Raw genomic sequence first — 12,497 nt, forward strand, 5'->3', positions numbered from 1 at the left:
TGCCCGTAGCCAATGTCACGTAAAAGGGTAGGAACAAAATAAATGCTCTTAGAGCACGACGCTGTTCGGTGGTTGTTGTAGTTGTCTCGTAAAACCGATAGCTGGATTTTACGAGAAGCACGTGGACTACCGGCCGTTGACTCCAAAATGGTGGTTAAACACGCTTTGAGATTAATTCTCCATTCACTGCACACTACCACATTAGATTATTGTATAATAAAGCTATCGATATTACACTTTAAACAATATTAATGAGCAAAAAACAAAGGAATTAATCACGAGGCTACTATCAAGATGGCGTTAGAACCGGAAGTCTCTAATCGACAATCATTCGTTAGTGACCACGATTGTCTATGCCTAGAGTTTTTGAAAGATCCATTCAATAGGTGGCCTTATTCAATTGTCGGACATGTGTCAGATGAAGTTTGAACGCGAATAGCTAGATTTATTATTACACTTCGAAATTATAGGCCATAACACACCATCGTACCGCACCGTGACCTTGGAGCAATTCTAGAGGGTCCTTTACGCTTTAGTGTGGAGGGCCCTTAGGAATAGGGACACAAACAGTGTCCCATATTTCCATGTTTTTCTTTTTTTTTTCATGGAAATATGGGACACTTGGCAACACTGGCGCACGTGTGCGGCAGTCTGTAAGGTAGGATCGCACCGTTTTGACGGTTCGGTGCGATAGTATGGAAGCCCACGCCAGTACTACCTATTCCTAGAACTGCACCAAGGTCATTGTGCGACGCCCCCATAAGTAAGAGCGAGAAAGAGATATCGCTTTCTCGCTCTTACTAATGGATGCGTCGCACAATGACCTTGGTGCGGTGCGACGGTGTGTTACGACCTGTAAAGGCAAATACGTCAAAACGGTGCGAACCTTACAGACTGCCGCACACGTGCGCCAGTGTTGCCAAGTGTCCCATATTTCCATGAAAAACATTCATTCATTCATACATGACTACGATAACAATATCACGTCGGTAATGAAAAAAGTTATCGACAATCATTCGAAAGTGACCACGATTATCTATGCCTAGAGTGTATGTCAATGGCTGGCCTTATTTAAATTTCGGACGTGTGTCGGACAAAGATTGAACACGAATAGTTAGTTTTATTACTACACTTCCAAATTGAAAAGAGTTTAAATGAGTGACAGTTGAGTGACAGCTTTATACAAATTGACTTGCATTATATAGTTTGTCAAAAGGGCCCTCCACACTCATGCGCGAATCGCGGCGCGAAGCCGCGAACGCGAGTTTGGAGTCTAGTTCGCTAATCAGCGAAATCGAATCCACACTTGCGTTCGCGGCTTCGCGCCGCGTAGTCTGGAGCGGGCTAAACATGAATCTAGTATAACATGGATCGGTCATGAGGGGTGGGGCGAAATGACCGAACGGGATAGTCTTATGTATCTTTAAGTAGTAGTGACAGAGAGCAATATATTACTTTTTGTCTTTGTCATAGTTTCACTTTTCCACCGCTGCCACAACCGAAATTGTGGCAAACAAATAAGTACGTGACATGTCATGCTTGTTCGTTGCTTGTTTAATTATTGTTGTTTTCTATGAAATTGTGCTTTCTCTTATAAAACATAGTGATGGTTAGCGTTTTGAATTGATAAAATAATGGTGAATTGTTCTGTAATGGGCTGTCATAGCCGCTCTGAGCAAAAATATGAGAACATAACCTTTCACACGTAAGTACGGTATTTTACACCTTCCTCTTAACGCAATATGTGAGAATAACATCGTAAAATTACGTTACACTCAAAGCAATGTAGAATCAAACGATTTCAATAAAAATATCACCATTATTTACGCAAATTAAAAAACATTATTTGTAAAATTATCCGCCCAAATAACGTAGGTTATTTGTGGTAATCTGTCAGCTACTCAGACAAGTCTGAGGTCAGCCGTTTTTAATCTTCTTCTTAATTTAGCTGCATAACAATCATGTTAGGGATACCAGATGAAAATATCATAATTTTATGGGTAATTTTGACCTCGAAGTTTTTTCGTATTTCTAATTCTAAAAAATAAAATAAACAAATGTTGTGAAGATTAAATGTGGTGTACATTAATTGGTGTGAATAATGTGATTATGATTTGTGATTTCATAAAATTTTAACTCATAATACATTTTATTTTACGTTTTATTTACTAAACATGTTTAGTTTTGTACCACCTGCGCGAATTATAGGAGGTATTTCATTGTTCATACGCCTAAATAGAACGGCCCATTGACATTTTATTCAACAATTTTAATACCGTCAAACTTTGCCTCCAGGGTAATCGCCCCAACGTAATTTTTACCAATATGGTATCCTCACGTTTATGACGTCATCTATGTCTATCCCTTACGGGCGCACGCGGTAGGCCGCATCTATGTAATGCTACTCGTAGGTCTATGGGGCTAAAGGACCGTCTTATTTCAAACATAGACATTTCAAACAAGAGAGAGAATCATACTATCTTTGTCTTACACTAGTACTAGCACCCAAAAGAAAAGGATGTCTAGTTTTTTTTGTTCTTATTTACTGATAAGATTTGCTTGACCAACTATGAGGCCCCATACGCACGAGAGCTTATAAAGCGTTGCGTGTGGGACGCACCCATAAGTAAGAGCGAGAAAGCGATATCTCTTTCTATAAGCTCTCGTGCGAATGGGTGGGGCCTAACATGCACGGATAATTGTGTTCTCTCAACTTAAAGCACACTCGAGCGCGAATCGCGGCGCGAAGCCGCGAACGCAAGTTAATCTAAAGCGAAATCGACTCACGCTCGCGTTCGCGGCTTCGCACCGCGTAGTCTGTAGCGGGCTTAACGTTTTGACAATTGACAATATTGACATTGACAAGCACGCGTGCGCGTCTGAAGAAAATACAAACTGACTAGAAAAAAATATATAGGTACCTATATACTGATTTGATGTGAAAACTAAAGAAAATGCCACCGATAATGTAAGTTTCTCTAAAGAACAATAATTTATTTATAGAAAAAGTTATAGTTCGTGTAGATTGTTTGACCAATAATCAATAACTGACTTTATCATGAATTTGTTTTTCAGTCGATGACGATGCTTAGGCGCAGAAGAAAATGCTAGCGAAATATATATATATATATATATACTCCCTGTTTAGACACGTGGAAAGAATGAGTGGAAAAAGGCTAACAAAGAGAGTGTATAAGGGAGAGGTAGAAACGGGAGTTGGGAAGGGGCAGACCTCGGCGGACTTTTTCTGATCAGATCGGGGAAATCCTGAAGAAAGGCCAGGTAGAGCACCCTAAACCGGCGAGCGTGTATGAGGAACGTTATGAAAGTGAAGGTAGCGAAAGAGGTATGTCAGGATCGTAACAAGTGGAAATCCGTGGTCTCTGCCTACCCCTCCGGGAAATAGGCGTGATTATATGTATGTATGTAAGTTTGTTAAACTATCACTAACTGAACGTGAACTTCCAATATTACTTGGAACTCCGGTGGCCGTTTAAGAATTGTAACACTCTTACGGTAGATATCGCTAGGGTCCCCTAGACCCATATAGTGGGAAGATTTGCTGACTATGGATGAGGTCTTGGTAGCTCAATTGGCAGAGCGCTGGAGTATAGATCCAGAGGCCGTGAGTTCAAGTCTCACCCAAGGCAGTAATTTTTCCACTTTTAAATTTATTCTAAGCTTAATAGCATCGATTGCAGACGTTTCTGCTTGTTAAAAACTACGTAATTATTCATACATTTACTCACACTATAGAAAAAGTGCATAAGGATTCTAACAAATATTAAATACTTTGAAACCCGTCGACCTCACTCAAAACTTTAAAAACATTTTTTTCTTACCCTGTCTGTACCTATATTCTAGAACCTGGTTTTGTATGCAAGAATCCAAGTTTATTGACAAAAAAGACCACCACACTTTGTGCCATAAATTATGTAGGGCTCCGTGGCTCAGTTGGCAGAAGCGATTGGACCGATGTTCCAATGGTCGCAGGTTCGAGTCCTGCCGGAGGTGTAAATTATTTCATTTTTCCTTTAATTTAAAAATCTGGAGTAACGCTCGCATATGTTTCTGCTTTAAAAAAAAGTTAAGTATGGGTATTAGCACATTGTGTGTGTGTGTGTGTGTGTGTGTGTGTGTGTGTGTGTGTGTGTGTGTGTTAAGATCATTTCTTACAGGTAGATGTTGCTGAATACTGAGAAACAAAAAAATCCCCCTGACTTAAAAACGAGAGCTTTCTAAAAGTGACATTATTTTCTCATAATTTGCCAATGTACCGCCATACTAGCCTGCACCACTATACAACTCATGACCTCATCTAATCTATTTTGTTTCTGTTTCAGTCATAACATATTAGAGGACACTCAAATTATCGAGGACATGGAAGACTTATTTAGAAAAGGGATAGTCATGAAATTTAGCTATCGAACGAAAGAAGAAAAGTTCTTACATTCCGCCTGGAACAAACCTCTCAGCAAGTGGCATGTCCATGCATTTCGAATAGTCAATAGTCAGTGTTTATTTGTAAAACATATGTAGGTGAATCTATTACAGTGTAAAGGATTTTTTTTTACAAACTTAAGTTGCAACGTTGCAATGTATGTATCAAGTCCTGCAAGATAAATTAGACACTTCCCTGTATTCGATTGAGCTAAAACTTCACATACACTCTTTAAGTTGGGTGATAACATAATACATTATATAAGTTGGGTGATAACGCAATATTATGGTACAGTCAGCTGCAGAGAAAAGGCACCCCCTGGGAAATTTAAATTTGCATGAACGTGGGGTACCTTTTCCCTGCAGTACCATCGAATATCTGATGATGGACGCAGGAAGTGGTCATATAGGAGGTCATAGAAGGAGATAAAATAACGCAACCGAATTTGTGTCTGGATTATAAGTATTAGTTATATAGACAATTCTAACAAATCCAGACACAAATTCGGTTGCGTTATTTTATACTAGAGCGGTACTATAGAGTAACTTATACTAGAGCGGTACTGTCATATTAAATTTTGTAACCCCAGTAAATTCACTGCCATCTGTCGACACACTTTAAAACTAAAAATGAAGATTTATAAAAATACGATAAAATGTATTTAGATATAGAAAAATGATTTTTTTTATTTGCATTAATTATTTTTATGATTTTGACCCATGTTCTTTCACTGATATGCGTTAAAATTGTTAAATAATAAACGAAACCGTCAACGCCATCTATACGACTGTAGGCCAAAACTAGTAGCGCCCTCTGAACGATAATCAAATTTTCTTGATTTTCGAGGCACGTTTTTTCCTTAGACTGTATCCATCTATTGGTATTAGTGAGGGCTAACGCGTATGAATTCGCCGCTAGGGGCGCTAGTGTAGATGGTGGTCTTTTCCATAGTTCGAAATGTCAAATGTCACTTGTCACTTTAATGACTGACAGCTGTTCTTTAGTGTTTTGGACCACCATCAACAGAGGCGCCAACTGGTGAGCAAAAAAACGATAGTCCTCTTTGCCTGTTAAAAGAATCGGCAATAAAAACTTGTATCAAAAATATCAGTTTTAACAAAATCCTTATTTCATTTCATTTATTTAACATTAAAAGTCATGTGCATTACAGAAGATGTTAGTAAAATGTAGTCAGTACATTGACACCCGGGTAGGGCACATAATGTTAGTACTTGTGAGGTACCTACAGAGGGCTACAGTTTTTGTGCTCACCAGTTGGCGCCACTGTAGATGTAAATTCTTCTATGCTTATTTTTATAAAATCAATACGACCACACTTCCCTGTATTCGATTGAGCTAAAACTTCACATACATTCTTTAAGTTGGGTGATAACGCAATATTATGGTACAGTCAGCTGCAGAGAAAAGGCACCCCCCTGCATACAAATTTAAATTTGTATGAACGTAGGGTACCTTTTCCCTGCAGTACGATCGAATATCTGATGATGGACGCAGGAAGTGGTCATATAGGAGGTCATAGAAGGAGATAAAATAACGCAACCTAATTTGTGTCTGGATTTGTTAGAATTGTCTTGATAAGTATTAGTGAGGGCTAACGCGTATGAATTCGCCGCTAGGGGCGCTAGTGTAGATGGTGGTCTTTTCCATAGTTCGAAATGTCAAATGTCACTTCAATGACTGACAGCTGTTCTTTAGTGTTTTGGACCATCATCAACAGAGGCGCCGGACTTCCGGTTCGAGCGCCATCTTGATAGTTAGCATCGTGATTAATTACTTTGTTTTTTGCTCATTAATATTGTTTAAAGTGTAATATCGATAGCTTATTATACAGTAAACTAATGTGGTAGTGTGCAGTAAATGGTTTAACCACCATCTTGGAGTCAACGGCCGGTAGTCCACGTGCTTCTTGTAAAGTCTAGCTATCGATTTACAAGAGCTAACAAATCACCGTACACTGTCTTGTACAACCGTACAATTTTTGTCGTTTTTAAACCTCTTAATACCTTGATACTGGCGAAATAGTCCCACTGGGCTGAAGCCATAATTTTAAAAGAAGAAGAAGAACAGAGGCGCCAACTGGTGAGCAAAAAAACGATAGTCCTCCTTGCCTGTTAAAAGAATCGGCAATAAAAACTTGTATCAAAAATATCAGTTTGAACAAAATCCTTATTTCATTTCATTTATTTAACATTAAAAGTCATGTGCATTACAGAAGATGTTAGTAAAATGTAGTCAGTACATTGACACCCGGGTAGGGCACATAATGTTAGTACTTATGAGGTACCTACAGAGGGCTAAAGTTTTTGTGCTCACCAGTTGGCGCCACTGTAGATGTAAATTCTTCTATGCTTATTTTTATAAAATCAATACGTTCTAATATACACAAAGGTATTTTAACGTCTAAATGTGCCATTTTTTCAACTTGTTTAATTTTGCATATATTTTAGTTGGCAGTTTTTATAAACCACTAACATTTATTGAGCTATATCATGTTTACCATGATTAATCAAAGACGAACAAAGATTTACCACAATTATGAATAAGGAAGGAGTTAAGTAAATTCCCGATAAAAAAGCTTGAAGCCCCTAAAACTTCTTTGCAATGGACATTTTGAAAGACCTCCATCTACACTCGCGCCCCTAGCGGCGGAATTAAACGCGGTAGCCCTCATTACCTACACTAGAGCGGTACTGTCATATTAAATCTTGTAACCACAGTAAATTCACTGCCATCTATCGACACACTTTAAAACTAAAAATGAAGATTTATAAAAATACGATAAAATGTATTTAAATATGGATAAATGAGTTTTTTTATTTGCATTAATTATTATTATGATTTTGACCCATGTTCTGTCACTGATATGCGTTAAAATTGTTTTAATGACAAACGAAACCGTCAACGCCATCTATACGACAGTAGGCCAAAGCTAGTAGCGCCTTCTGAACGAGAATCAAATTTTCTTGATTTTCGAAGCACTTTTTTTCCTTAGACTGTATTCATCTATTACGGAGTTATATCTATCTTTGTTACCTACTTATACTTATATTATAATCTATTGCTTGTACCAATTATAATGCCTGCATATCTAATTTAATTTAACATTTTTATAATATGTCAAGAAGCTAATAATTATAACAATAATTTGGAACCCTTTTCAAACTCAAACATATTTATTGCTCATAGTATTACAAATTACAAGAATACAGACCCTGTAAGGGCACAGCAATTTTGTTTTGCTGCAACGCACACAGCAATCCTACGGTTTTTTTTGTTTTGTTTTTATATTTTTCTTTTGTTTCTTTTATATGTGTGTATTGTGGCAAAAGAATAAATGATTTGTCTATCTATCTACATTTACTTAATAGGTTTGTGTAAATAAACTTCGTTTATTTTCTTGGCAATGGTTGTATTATTTACTCATTTATAATATTCTCTCCAGCAGCACAGAGCCGACAATCCGACATTGTTACATATCTGTATCAGAGTTTACATTAGTAAACATAGAAGACTGACAACGCCGCGAGAATTGTCATTGTTGTAAATGGAATTTAAGTTACTTATAGCAAAGACATAATTATGTAACTCCGTATAAGCAAGATAAATAGTGTAAGGAAAAAATGTGCCTCGGAAAGCAAGAAAAAGTTATACTCGAATAGATGGCGCCACACCTTTAGCCTATACTCATCTCATCAAGGGGGGGCAATATTTCTCACTTATAAGAAACTAGTTATAAGAAACATGTACAGTTTGTGCCCAAATAAACATTAAAACATTATGTCCTGTCTTTGTTTGTAACATGTATTTTTCTTTGTAGTGCACAATAAAGAATTTTATTATTATTATTCCACCTACCCAGGGTCTCAGCCAGGTACAAGTAAATTTCTGTCTCATTTACAGAGGGTTCCATTTATAGAGATGAGACTTGAGGTTATTTCAGTTATAGAGGCTTGTTTTGTCTCAGCACTAACAGAGATAATTCAGTGCTAAAGTATCGGGACCGCGCTATGAGTCAGCTATAATAGAGGTACTAAGTACCTAACAGTGACAGATTTATTACGTATAAAGCTAAAATAAAAAATAGGAATAAGCGAAACCTATTCACCTATGTCGAGTCCATTAAAGTTGCGGGGAATGCTGTTTTGTATGAAGATTGTCCGTCTTGAATGTTTACTAGTCTCTACTTGTATAGAAACATAGGTAAATAATTTAGGTAGGTATTCGTGTGATAGTAAAACATAGGCGACATAAGTATGTATTTATTAAGCTCGCTAGCAACTCGCAAGCGCACACTCTTAGTAACAGCCGGTTTTGTGCATGATGCTTAGGAAGTCCTTGAGGAGCGCCTTCCTTAATTTCTCCCTTGATCCAAGAGAAGTTTTCTGGAAGAAATAGAAGGAAATAAGTAAAAGTAGGTTCATGTGGCAGCAACGGAGGGAATATTTTCACATGAGAACAGTATATTTGCACCCAAGATATACTAACTAATCGCCGGGAACAATCATTTGTCTTTATGTCTGTAAACAAGGCGCAGATTAGATTAGAACTGGGTGCCTTATTTAAACCTAATATTGCATTCCCAGATTATGTATCTCAGAGGTACCTAACTATCAAATAATAGGTACCTATCTCATTGCACAATACAGCCACACTCATACTTATTCAAAAGAGTAAAAGTTACCTACTAAGACAGACCTAGTGGAGCGTTACAGTTTTTTTTATGTCTAGTACTTAATTCGGTACTCAAAAGAACCTACCTTCTATTTACAGCTATTACAAATTGCTTCAATAGCTACTGGCTCACAGTAGTCTGACCAATGGACTAGTTGCCATCAGCTAGCAGGTGTTATTACACCTGTTAGAACCTAAAACAAAAAAGTATCTACCTAGATGTAAGTTTTTCAAGTAGATTTTCCCCCTTAGGTTAGGATTTGAATGTTGAGGTAAAAAGTAGCTTAGTAATGTAACCTAACCTAGGTTAATAGCATAAGTAAGAGATTGTGCAACAGATATCTTATCATACTAACTTTTACATTTATAATGTGAGGTAGTATTTAAGAGTTTAGGAGCATTGTTATCGAGACGTTTGTTTGACAGACATGTAAACTTTACGAGAAACACTGCAATTTTATAGCTTTACCTTTAGGTGTTTTAGTAATCCATCACCGTTTTGACTTTTGAGGCTCGGCGTTAAGTTCGGCACATAACTGTAAATATGCGAAATGCCCGAAATTCTTCGTCTGGCATATCAGACGGGTTGTAAGTGTCTTGATAAAGCTATGCACGAGATTTTTAGACGCTCTTTTTCTTTAACAGCATCCGCGAGTAGGAATAATAAAATTTGACTTTCCTGCAAAGAAAACATTGACAATATATATACAGCGGAACATTGTAACTAATAACTCAATATCATAGAAAAACTGATATTTACCCGTAATTTATACCTTAAAATTGGTTTATTCAATAATTTTGCTTTCACGACAAGGCTTATCGTCACCTAAGAAGCACGTAGATAGAATTAACGAAGTTGAACTGTCAAAATGGGACAATGTGTCAAATTATCCACCGACGGCAACGACTATGTTATGCAAATTGTCGTCTGTCAAGCTCCTGTCATCTACCGCTGTCATTCTGTTATCTACCGCTGTCAATCTGTCATCTACCGCTGTCATTCTGTCGTCTACCGCTGTCATTCTGTCATCTACCGCTGTCATTCTGTCATCTACCGCTGTCATTCTGTCATCTACCGCTGTCAGATGTGGATAACTATCACGATTTCGCCCTATCACGGCCTTGTCACGCTACCATGCTAAGCCCGCTGGTGATATTTATCCTCTCTTTTAATAAACGTCGAATATTATCTTTAAAATAACGACCGTCCGACCCAAAAATGTGCTATTTTTGTTAGCTATTTTACGAGTACCGTAAAATGGGGTGAGTAGGGTTCGCGGGGAGAGTTGGGTTATGAATGGGGAGAGAAGGTTTGAAAGGGGGTGAGATGGGTATTTAGGGCTACTGCTACAAAAATAATGTATTCCTATTTAAAATGGAGTTATAGTAATACTCATAATAAATAAAAACTATCCAACAATCTTCCAAAATCACCTTTGTATGAAAACCCATCTCACTCCAACTACGAGGGACTACGGGGTGAAGTGGTTTTTCCTGTTTATCGTCAAAATTATGAAATGGAACTACCCAAAAAAAAATAAAAAAATAAAAATACAAACGTCCGGAACACTTATTATATACACAGTTTGCATATGTAAAAATAAAATGTTATCGAGGTTTGAATGTCAGTTTTGCTCCTACTTACCCCATTTTACGGTATCTAGGACAGCTAGGTTCTGCCATTTTGTTTAATAAAAACGAAATCATCATGCTCTAAGTATTTCGCATAACATTTCAACATTTTCAACACAGCAACAAAGTTAATAGCGTATTATGTTATCATAATATTTAGCAGCTATAAAATTATTTTAAGTTCCGGATGTTGATGTATTTTTTGAGCTAAACATTTGCCGCGGGTAAACAAGAAAGCAGGCAATTAGAAGTTCAAGGCAAATTATAGAAGTCGGGCACACGGCACACTTACGTGGTTTCAGAAATAAGTCAAGCTATATAAATTATTGACCTTTTGCTTACGCTGAGTTTCATTGCCTATGTTCAATTCAGTAGCTTCTGAAAGTAACACAGCTAAAATATATGTAGTACTCATGAAATGGAGTTCAGAATCAACTGAAGTAGCAGGCAGCAGTTTTGTAGCAGGCACAGTCCTTTATTTGGGTTTTTGTTTACGTTAAAACTAGCTATATATAGGTACCTAATTATATATATAGTCCTCCACATCGATTTCGATGACGGCGACTTCAACAATCAAGGTTTTTCCCTCTCATGAGCTCCTATGTGGCTGGCCAGGCCAAACTTGCTCTTAAGAAACTCTTCTCTTAGGTACCTAATTATAAAGTGATCGTCTCTATAATCTAGAGATTAAAATAAAACTGACCAGGAGTGTCTAGGACTACGCAAAGTTAAGCGTACTACGACGCCAAAATAAACACAAGCTATCAAAAAATTCATTACGATCCATAAGATCAACTAGGCGTCTAACTGAGATAGCCGCGAACAGCGGGAGCTTACTAATAGTTTCATTGGCACCGTTTGGGGTTAAACCCTTACACATTTTTCTACTTCCCTCCCTGGCAGAAAAATAGCAATATTGTTTGAATGAACCGCATGCAGGCGTGGCCGCTTCGCAATGCGTTCCGTGCAGCGCGCTGCACTCATGCACCGATGCACGCTGCACTCGCAGAATGCTCTTTGTTCCTTATCATTACCAGCCTCACGCTCCAGCGGCGCACATCACTACTCCAAGCAATGAGAAATATAACTACACTAAAAAAACAATTATCCGAACTAATTGAGTAATTTAAAAAATGCACTGCTGAGGGGCTGCGTTCCTCGCTCTGGCTCGTATCTGGTTCAGCAGGTTTCCATAGCAGTTCAGCGGCGAAACGCAGCTGGAATAATGGGGACCTTTAAGCCAGGTACGATTCAGGCTGGTTTATTTTAGTTTTTTTTATCTTATTACAAAAAAAAACATATTTTTTTTTTAAATAACTGAACTTAAGAAATACAGAAATAAAGATCAATATCCTCCAGCCGATTTTGTTGCTACAAACCCTTGGCTATAGGCTATAGTTCGCAAATCCCAATTTTTGTATAAGTAGTAGGTAACAAAATATTTTGTTACTGTTGTAGGTATATAAAATTATATTAGTATACTTGCTACATTTTCAAAAACGTCAAAGTTCTGAAAAAAACTAGGAAATGTTAATACCCCGCTTCTAGGGATAATATACAAGTTTAAAATATACAAAATTCTACAGAACACTGCGTTTCAAAAGATTATTTTTAGGGTTGGACTTCCTCGTGTGACCCTTATTTACTAATTAATACTATTTTTGCGTAATTTCCTTTTGTTAGTACTGAAAAAAGACAATCCATTTCCTCATGTAGAGTCGAAGACGAAGAT

The 12,497-nt window shown here is 37.4% G+C and overlaps 1 long non-coding RNA gene and 2 other non-coding genes across 3 annotated transcripts; 2 read left to right on the plus strand and 1 right to left on the minus strand.

The window, feature by feature from the left end:
• The first annotated feature begins 3,577 nt into the window (after positions 1-3,577).
• Trnay-aua (transfer RNA tyrosine (anticodon AUA)) lies at positions 3,578-3,650 on the plus strand. The gene has a single exon. It is a non-coding gene; the product is annotated as a tRNA-Tyr (tRNA).
• Positions 3,651-3,939: 289 nt separating this feature from the next.
• On the plus strand, positions 3,940-4,014 carry Trnai-gau (transfer RNA isoleucine (anticodon GAU)). The gene has a single exon. It is a non-coding gene; the product is annotated as a tRNA-Ile (tRNA).
• A 4,702-nt stretch (positions 4,015-8,716) lies between these two features.
• LOC134742581 (uncharacterized) lies at positions 8,717-9,707 on the minus strand. Its single transcript, XR_010127951.1, has 3 exons — positions 9,603-9,707; positions 9,220-9,327; positions 8,717-8,844 (listed from the first exon to the last, which is right to left on the minus strand). It is a non-coding gene; the product is annotated as an uncharacterized LOC134742581 (long non-coding RNA).
• Positions 9,708-12,497: the final 2,790 nt, after the last annotated feature.

This window comes from Cydia strobilella, chromosome 6 (assembly GCF_947568885.1).
Source record: "Cydia strobilella chromosome 6, ilCydStro3.1, whole genome shotgun sequence".
Lineage (NCBI taxonomy): Eukaryota > Metazoa > Arthropoda > Insecta > Lepidoptera > Tortricidae > Cydia > Cydia strobilella.